The 10147-nt window shown below is 34.4% G+C and overlaps 1 non-coding gene across 1 annotated transcript; it reads left to right on the top strand.

The window, feature by feature from the left end:
• Positions 1-489: 489 nt before the first annotated feature.
• Trnak-uuu (transfer RNA lysine (anticodon UUU)) lies at positions 490-582 on the top strand. The gene is made up of 2 exons: positions 490-526; positions 547-582. It is a non-coding gene; the product is annotated as a tRNA-Lys (tRNA).
• Positions 583-10147: the final 9565 nt, after the last annotated feature.

The following is a 10147-nucleotide window of genomic DNA, read 5'->3' as shown; positions in this document are numbered from 1 at the left end:
ATAATTTATCTTGCCTTTCATAATATTTATTTGTTTTTGTTTTTTTGACAACTTTTTCATCCCTCTTTGGACCCAAAATTACTTTTAGCTATACTAGCTTTCTACTCGACGAATTTCCATAATTTTTTAATATATTACTATTTTCGACATGACAATTAAGTTAGTACTGTTGTTTTAAGCAAAAACATTTTTTTTTAAATCGATCTATCGACTACATCTTAACAAGCACCCCCAAAAAAACAATGGTAAAACAATAGCATTCTTTAAAAAAAAAAAAAAAGATTTCTTTTTAAACTTGAGTTATTGTTCTTGGATTAGTTTATAAAGATGGCGACTTTTAAAGACAGGAATAACGAAAGATATAAACTCAAAACTTGAATCTTTAAGACGATATTTATTCAAACGAAAAACGCAACAGAAATAAGTATTAACAATTAAAAGTAAAAAAAATAATATTTCAATATGAAGGTGGCGACGATTTAAATATCAGCCCTCATAGCTCAGTCGGTAGAGCATCAGACTTTTAAGAATAACATTCAATAAGAAATCTGAGGGTCTGGGGTTCGAGTCCCCATGCGGGCTACATTTTTTTTTTTTTTACTTTTTTGTTTAAATGAAATTTAAGTAAAAAATGTAAATGTCCTTCTTCAAGATCCGCATCTTTTGTGTTGACAATGTATTTCAAAATGTTGCAGTAGTACTTTAAAATTTGCCCGGCATTATAAATTATATTCATCACGTGACATAAGCAATAAAAATTCAACTTACTTAGCGTACAGTTTCTTTTTGATTAATATTACTTTATACTGTATCGTTTTTCGTAATTTTTGGATATGCAAATATTTGGAACCTGACAATTAATTACGTAGGCACTATTTGTTCCGCTCGAAATTCAATATTTTTTTTGCGCTATTATAATATAGAAGCGCAAAAAAAAAAAAAAGACAAAATAGACGTAATTCTATGATTTTATGTGAATATTGCTGAACACCGGCAAAGCATATTTTCCTGTCGTTTTGATGAGGGGGGGGGTAGTAGTAATAATAGTAGTAGTAGTTGTGGAAATGGTAGTAGTAGTAGTAGTAGTAGTAGTAGTAGTAGTAAGACGTATGAAATATATTGTCTCCTACATTTTGATAAAAAAAAAAAAAAAACGTACGCACAATTGAAAACCCTCCCCAAAATATTTTCTTTGATTTTTTTTTTCCTATTCAGCTTTTAAACCGGCGCCCTTATTAATGTTAATCCGCCTTAATCTTATTTGAAGCCAAGGAGGAGGAAGACTCCGCGCACATGATATAGGGATAGATTAATACAAATGATGTCGTACTCGTAACATCAAATAAGAGGGAGCGGGAGAACTAGAAGAATGAAGAGGGGGGGGGGGGGTAGAAAGAAAAGCGGTGTAATAGCAAATCTGTTTCCCATAATATTTGATCCGGGTGTAAAAATGCTTTCGACTATAAAAATATATATACTAGCAAGCCGCCCGTCATTGCTCGGTCATAAAATATGCATAAATATTATATTTTAATTAATGCAGAATTCTTATTTTTTATAAACAGAAATACCGTAAGTATTAAACGTAACATTAAATTCCTTTAAAAAGTTAAGTAAAAAAAACAAAAAAAACAAAAAAAAAAGCGGAAAGAAACCGACGCCCATGCAAGTATTATAGTTTTTGCTAAAATGTTTACTTCGTGTAACTAAAAATAAACAAAATACTCGAATTGAGATCGAAACCAAAAGCTCAAGACAGTGAACCAAATACGATAATCATTAGACCAGCTTGACACGTTCTTTAAAAAGTGTTTTCAAACCTACTTAGTCTTAACATAAGGAATCTGTCATGTGAATGATTCACGCACGCATATTTGTGAAACAGTTGACGAACAGATAAAAATCTGATGACGTACCAATATTTTCAATTTTGACCCCACCCCTTGGCAGCCCTTCTTTTTCTGGATGAAAACTGATTAAAATGTTTTCCACATGTCTGAATACCTTATATATTAAATTTCAAGTTTTTAGATAAAAAATTCGTTGAGTATATAGGTTGAAAAGCACACGCACATATTTTCACTATTATTATAGATATACAGGGTGCTCCAAAATAGTTGACCCCATTCTAAATGTCCATATCTCGGAAACTACTTGATGGATCTTAATGAATCTAAATACACTTTATGCTGAAAGTCATAAGTTTTATTATTTAAACTTACAAAGAAAACTACAAATATTTGTTGGTTCTATGACAGATTTTCATAAATGTTCAATATGAGCGCCGCCTGTGACTATGCACACGTCGATTTGGTATTCGAGCTCGTGCCAAACTTGCTGTAGCATGTCTTCGGTAAAATTTTCCAGTGCAGCTGTAATTCTCTGTTCCAATTCTTCAATGTTAGCTGGAAAAGTCCTTTCACATAACCCCAGAGGAAAACATCACATGGAGAAAGGTCGGGTGATCGTGGTGGCCATTTCAGAAGCAAGTCGTCTTCTCTACTACCTCGACCAATCCATCTCTCTGGCAAAACCTCATTGAAGTAGGCTCGTACAGTGAGCTTCCAGTGAGGTGGAGCCCCATCCTGCTGAAAAATGGAACTTTTGTCTTCATTTTCTCTGAGTTGATCAATTAAGCCAATTTTGAAGCATTTTAAGATAAACATTTCCGTTCACATTTCCTTTGAAGAAAAATGGCCCATAAACTTTTTCCTTGAATATTGCATGAAACATTAACTTTTGGTGAGTCCATCTTATGTTCAAGTGTGCCAAGAGAATTTTTTTCGCCTCAAATGCGAACATTATGAATATTAACTTTGTTACTCGTGTGAAACTTGGCTTCATCACTAAAAACTAGCCAATCATCAAAATCATAAAATTCTTGACGTTTTCGCTCATCACCTTCCCCCAAGGCCTGAACGAGCTGCAGTTTGCAAGGTTTAAATCGCAATCGTTTCCTCAGAATCCGCCAAACTGGTGTTTGTGGAATGTGAGTTTCCACACTTACTCTTCTAACACTTTCCGAGGACAACACAGGAAAGCTTCATGAACTTGTTCCACTATCTCTGCTGATGTTAATGGCCGTCCTGGCGATTTAGGTATGTATAAGCATATATATATTTCATGAAGAGTGTTCGACTGAGCTTCAGTCTATGGTCCCCCCCCTCTCCAAACTTTCACAAGAGACACTCGTCTGGCTGAAAACACTATCAATAATTCCCCCCAATCTTTATCTGTGCCTAAACCTAAACGTAGATTCCATGAACAAAGCTTCTTTCTTAGAACTGCATGCCTGTGGAATTGTCTTCCGTTTTCCTGCTTTCCGGCTGACTACAATATGATTGTGTTCAAGTCTAACGTAAATAAGTTCTTGATGAGCCGTTCCATATAAGTTATCAAATTTACCGAATTTTCATTACTAATGATTACTATATTGTCCAATTTCTACTGTACACTCTTTAACCCTTATCCTTGAGTGGCCTCTTGGCCTTGATAATGTGGTGATGCCTGTGTAAAAAAAAAAATTTTTTTAAATAAGCAGCCCTTTTCTTGAAATTTTTGGTGCCAAGTCCTAATTTGTTTTGTAGTTGGTGCCTTCTTTGCAAAATTTGTGAAGAAGGCTGCACTGTCTTCAGTGACTGAGTGTGAGCATACTCTAACACGCAAAATGCCTTTTTTTTTTTAAGTGAATGGCATTTCTTAACCTGAAAATATAGAAATGCCAAACGTTACACACAAAAACTTGAAACATTTCTACACAAGCTGTGAAAATTTGAGGTCACTCCATCGAAAATTGTCCAAATTACTGGCTTACGAAACATTTTTGGAACACCCTGTATAGATAGATAATATATATATATATATATATATATATATATATATATATATATATATATACATATATATATATATATATTGGGTACAATATAATAATCAATAGATAATTAGCTGTATAATAATAATAAATGTAAAATCCGTACAAAGTAAAATATATCGAAGTGTATCTTAAAACCGGGCCAAGCCGAGACAGGAGGCCACTATGCTGGGTACAACATAATAAGCGACAGAGCATTGGCTGTATAATAATAATAAATACAGAATCTATACAAATTAAAATATCGTATTTAAATGACAGGGCAATGCCGGGTGGCCTGCTAGTTAATAAGTATTATTAAATGACGAATCATTCGAGTTTCATTGTTAGATAAACACGACATCATTTCAAATTCAGTGGCCATTTTTTTTTTCAGCTTCTTCATATAACGTTAGCACTTTTCAAGCGTGCTTTTCTCAATTTTAGATGCATAATACTAACTAAATTTTTAATGGAAATAATTCTCCCGTTGAGTGATATATAACAAAAACAACAACATAAAACTATTTTTAATGACTAAACAGATTTTTTTCACGCATTCTTCCGTAAATGCAATCTTCATAAATTACCTTCCTTTCCATCACAGGTACGTACTAGTGATAGGGTGATTCCAATATTTGTCCCGATTCCGATACAATTATCAATTCCGATTTTGTACTAATATCCAATTGTTTAACTATAAAATGGATATTTTTTCCCGACTACTGTAAAAACACATCTTAAATATGCATGTATTTTCTCAAACGTAAAACACATTTGTGAGGAGCTAACATATAGATTTTAGTTTTATTGGGAGTTTAAATCAATAAATATTTATTATTTTATTATTATTATTATCAGCAGTTGAAGATTTGGTTTTAAAAAAATCAAATAAACAAGATAAGGAATCGTTTGTGGCATCGGAAAATAAGCATAAATTTTTCCGATTTCGATACCGATTCTGATACCCCAAAAAGTTGCAATTTTTCCAATTACAATTCATTGTCCCACCAATAGTACCTACATAAGGTTGCTAACCATCCCAAAATGGATGAAACAGTCCCGGAATTGACATTTGGCATCCCATGTCCCGGGCTGGGTCACTTTTGTCCTGGAACTGTTGACAGCTCTGCAAGAAACACAGGCCAAAGCTTGTTCCAGTGGCAACTTTTTACTGAAACAACTTTTTTCTTCACAGTTCTTGCAGTGTCATGAAGAGCGGTATTCCGCAGAGAAATTGCTCAGTGTGCAGCAGGTTAGGGTTAGGGTTAGGGTTAGTGTGCAGCAGGTTTCTGAATTTGGTAGTGGTTGATTTGTTGGTAAGTTCTGTGCTGTGTTTCTTTTAATTGTACCATAGTTTGTGTGTTGCAGTTGGCTTAAGTTAATCTGTATTACAATGAGGTATTAAAACAGTGAATTGATGGAGACCACTGGACCGACAAGTCAAACGAGCTGGCACAAAGGAAGCAGGGAATAGATCAGACAATTCTGAAGAACACATGCCATCATAGTATGTATAGAAGGGACTGAGACTAGCAACATCACGTCTGTGAGAGATAGGTTATAGAGAATAAACAGCCATCCTAAAAATGTCATAGAACAAAACAACCAAACCAAACACCACAAATAAATGTTTGAACATATTTCCAGCTTGAAATATAAAATCTTTTACGAAAATAACTGAATTGGGCATTTACCCATACCTGAAGTATTATTTCCATATCTGAGCTGAGGCATCTACCACTCGTCTCTCACTCTTAGGATGAAAAAAAAGAGAGTTTTGAATACAATAGGTCCCACACTATTGTCGAAGCTCCAACCTCTGTCCCATCATTACAGTTTTTTTTGTTTCTTTTTTTTACTCTCATTCACGCGAACTCAAATAAGCTCAATGGTTGTATGTTCAGATCAAACAGAGCTGGATTTTTTTTACTCTTGTTCACAACAATCCTGCCTTGATAGAGTTCAAAATAGACTTCGTAGCCAAGTAGGGGGTACGCTTTTCTCTTACCTGCAGCCGCTTTCTCACAGAAGAGATGTTGCGAGCCTGTCTCTGCTTTTTTGTTATTTTCATGGCAAGTGCTCGTCTGAGCTCCAATCTATGGTCCCCGCTCGTCAAACTTTCATGAGAAACACTCGTAGATCCCATGAATAAAATTTCTTTCTTAGAACTGCACACCTGTGGATTTGTCTTCCGTTTTCCGGTCTCTGGCTCTTGATAAGTGGTGATGCCTATGTAAAAAAAACAAAAACAAGGCGTGATGCTACTTTAATGTAAGGGCTTTTATACCTTTATTATTTACAAGAACTTTACTCCTGATCTTAAATGGAATACGTACATCAAATCTATTGCCAAGGCCGCTGAAAAAAATGGTCGGATCCTTCTATTGATCCAGTAGATATCTCACTGCTGATGCAATTCTCTATCTATATAAGAGCCAGGTATGTCCAAGGATGGAATGCTGTTGCCACATCTGGGCAGGAGCTGCTAGAAAGAACTTATCCTGGATTGATAGGGTTCAAAATAGACTTTGTGGCCTCGTGAGAGATGTCCTTTTCTCTTCGCTGCAACCTCTTTCTCACAGAAGAAATGTTGCGAGTTTGTCTCTGCTTTATCGTTATTTTCATGGAAAGTGTTTGACTGAGCTTCAATCTATGGTCCCCCCCAGCCAAACTTTCACAAGAAACACTCATCCAGCTGAAAACACTATTAATAATTCCCCCCCCTCTTTATCTGTGCCTAAACCTAAACGTAGATTCCATGATCAAAGCTTTTTTCTTAGAACTGCACGCCTGTGGATCTGTCTTCCGTTTTCCTGCTTTCCTGCTGACTACAATATGGTTGTCTTCAAGTCTAATGTAAACAATTTCTGGATGAGCCGCTCCACTTTAGTTAACAAATTTACTGAATTTCCATTACTAACGATTACTATATTGTCCTTTTGACTACTGTACACTCTTTAACCCTTATCCTTTAGTGGTCTCTCGGCCTTGATAAGTGGTGACGCCTATGTAAAAAAAAAAAAAAAAAAGCAGGGCTATCAAATTGTAATATATTTCTATTAAAACTTCCACCTCTTTACCTTACTCTATCTGTCTTTCTTTCCTTTCTCTTTCCCCACCTCTTCTTTCTTCTCTGCCTAATCCATTCCTCTCTCTGGATATACACACAGACAACTTTTCGATTCCTTGAGAAGAGAGTCAACATAATGGAAATAGCTCCTTAATATTAGGTTGAAAAGACCATGCGTAGGAAAGATTAACAAGATGTTGGTTTGCATTACATTTAAACTTCTGCATATCAGTATAGTCAGGGTAGCAAGTAGCAGGAAGGTCTAGCTCTTTGAGGGAAGAAACTATTAGAGTGGAAAGTTTTCTGGCATTTAGGGACCTCAACAGTGAAGGGGGGGGCATGAATAACAGAGTTCATGCTATTCTTAAATTATTGGAGGTGTAACTTGGTACACGTTTACACACGTAGACCCAACACTCCGTAGCAGAGTGCGTCGCTAGGAACATATGACAAGTAATAACTCGTTTCCATTATTTCTTGTTACAATGGAATTTGTTTCCAGATACGTTGGGTTTGTGTTCCTTGATAGAAGCGCTGGTTGAGTTTGAATAAAATAAATGCCTATTAGATACAATCTCCAATACTAATGAATACTGCAGCACTATCCCATTGATTACTGTACACAAAATAACCCTTCTTCCCGAGTGGCTTCTGGGCCTTGATAAGTGGTGACCCTCCATGTAAAGATACTTTGAAGTCAAAACAACGCATCATTACAAAATAAACAGATATTTATTTTGTTTGAAATTTATATTGAATTTCCATATAAATTTCAAACAAGATAAATATCTGATTATTTTGGAATAATGCGTTGTTTTCACTTCAAAGTATCTAATAGGTATTTATTTTATTATTTCCAGATACTTTCACGAATAAAATGTGATCGTACTCCTTCTCTCTGACCTCTGTCCTCTTGAACGTCGTTTCGAACATGCTATTGAACATGCTCTTGAACGTGCTCTCATCTGTGCACACATTTTTTATAGTCTTTTTCTTTTCTTTTTTTTCCCCGACCTTGACGCCATTTCGCATACGGCTCGGCATTTGCATATAGCTGCCATACGCACTCTGTTACACCAGGTTTTTTTTGTTTGTTTTGTTTTTGCAACTGTTTGAAGTGCTTTTATTGGCATAAACTGTAACATTGCAGTCAAAAAAGTAAAAGTTTATAGAGCACAGCAATTTACATTTGTCTTCCGTCAATTAAAATTGCTATATCTTTAAAAATTAAATCGTCCTTAATCTGAGAGCTGTGAGTCTATTTGTAAACTGTTTGTTGCAACATTTAAGTTATTTTTCTGTTTTTTTTTTAATTTTTTAATTTTTTATTTTTGTGTCGGATTAATGGCCGTCTCTTATACAAGCGGAAACATATTTTCGAGTGAATCGGAAATTGAGTTTTGTTAAAAAAAAAAAAAAAAAAAAGAGAGAACGTACCTTTTACGTATAATTTATAAAATAATCAGGCACAAATGAAAAATATGCTTTTTTTTTATTAGTGTTTTTTTTTTTTAATCAATTTATTTAATTGAGCAGAGACCTTTTGAATACAATTTTTCTGACCCCTGAAACTCACGGCTTCTAATTAATCGATCTAGACTTCCTCTAATGAACACCCTTGTTCTTACAAGAACTCTAAAAATATTCACGAACATTCGAAGTTTTCCTATCCTGTAAACTTCTATTTTAAACATATATAAAACACGGGTAAATATCCAGATACGCTACAACAGAACACTGACCACTCTAATTTTTTTTTTTACAGGTAATTGAGGTCGCTGACAACGAATCTGATAGTCAAACTTGGGGCAAATTTACCGTTTGCATGGTATTAACCCCTGAACCCACAATATCTCTCGTTTTTCTCACATTTCTCACCTGCAAACATTTTTCACTGAAAATATTCCTCTGAATCCGGCTCATCCTAAGAATATTTCTCCCATTACAAAACAGTAAACGCCCTAAAGTAACACCCCCAAACCTGGCGTGAAACACATCCCTGAAGATTACAAAAAAACATTTATTTTCTTTTTTTTAATTTTTTTTTTTTTGACAAAATTAAACTTTCGTAATCATAAAAATAATCATTAAAATTTAGAAATAGTTTTGAACAGTCATTATCAGAAAACTTTGAAAACTTTGAAAAATTTAAAAAACAAACTTTTGGAATTGTCTCCCCCTGTTCCCGGTGAAAATCTTCAAAAAAAAAATGAAAACGAAACAATTGTTCTCAAAACTAAAGGGAATAAGTGTCGAATTTTCTTTCTTTCTTTCTTTTTTTTTTTTTATTATTATTATTATTATTATTATAATATATATATATATATATATATATATATATATATACATATATATATATATATATATACATATATATATATATATATATATATATATATATACATATACATATATATATATATATATATATATATATATATATATATATATATATATATATATATATATATATATAGAGGAGAAATTCTAGACGAACAATTATGTTCTAATGTGGCGATTTGAAGTTTACTTTTTATTATTTTTTAATCTTCGAAAAAGAAGGGACGATGCGCAAGCGACCTATATTTCGAAGCGTCATTGGTCGCTTTTCTTTTTGTCGGCATCTAAAACGAACGTTAATCTCAGGAAATTCCTGTTGCTGTTACTGCTGCTGTTGTTGTTAATCCAAACAGCTCAGGTAATCCCTGCCGACGGCGAAGAAAATCATTTATTTAAAAACCAACCCTGATTATATTGACTTTGCCAGGTGAACGGGAAGAAATCTGCCGTAAACGGAACTTAACAGCGTCGTACATCCTGCCGATCATCTTGTCTTCTCTCTGGTTTATATCGTTGTAAGCAAAGCTGGATGCGACGAAAAAAATGTGTCCATAACTTTGACCCCGCCCTTACACTTACCTCCAACCTTTTATTTTTTTTTTTCTGTCTTTTTTTTTTTTTTTTTACAAGGGAACCACCACCTATCAATGCTCGAAGCCACTCGTGGATAAGGGTTAATCAATATAAGATGGTGTTGGTGTGGTGTGGTCACTGAGACAACAGCGTAGTGATCGTTTGTGGTGGAAATTGGGTAGAATTTGATTATTTAAGGGATCAGCTTAACAAGAACTTGTTTACATTTTTTGGTCCGCCGGCAAAAGGAGGGTGGACCTGTAAATTCACTCTTGTCCATTCATCCGTCTGTCCGTCTGTTCGTCTGT

Source organism: Euprymna scolopes, chromosome 42 (genome assembly GCF_053919585.1).
Source record: "Euprymna scolopes isolate OS-2025 chromosome 42, ASM5391958v1, whole genome shotgun sequence".
Taxonomy (NCBI): domain Eukaryota; kingdom Metazoa; phylum Mollusca; class Cephalopoda; order Sepiida; family Sepiolidae; genus Euprymna; species Euprymna scolopes.
Note: the sequence above shows the minus strand (reverse complement) of the source record. Positions and strands in the feature narration are given on the sequence as shown.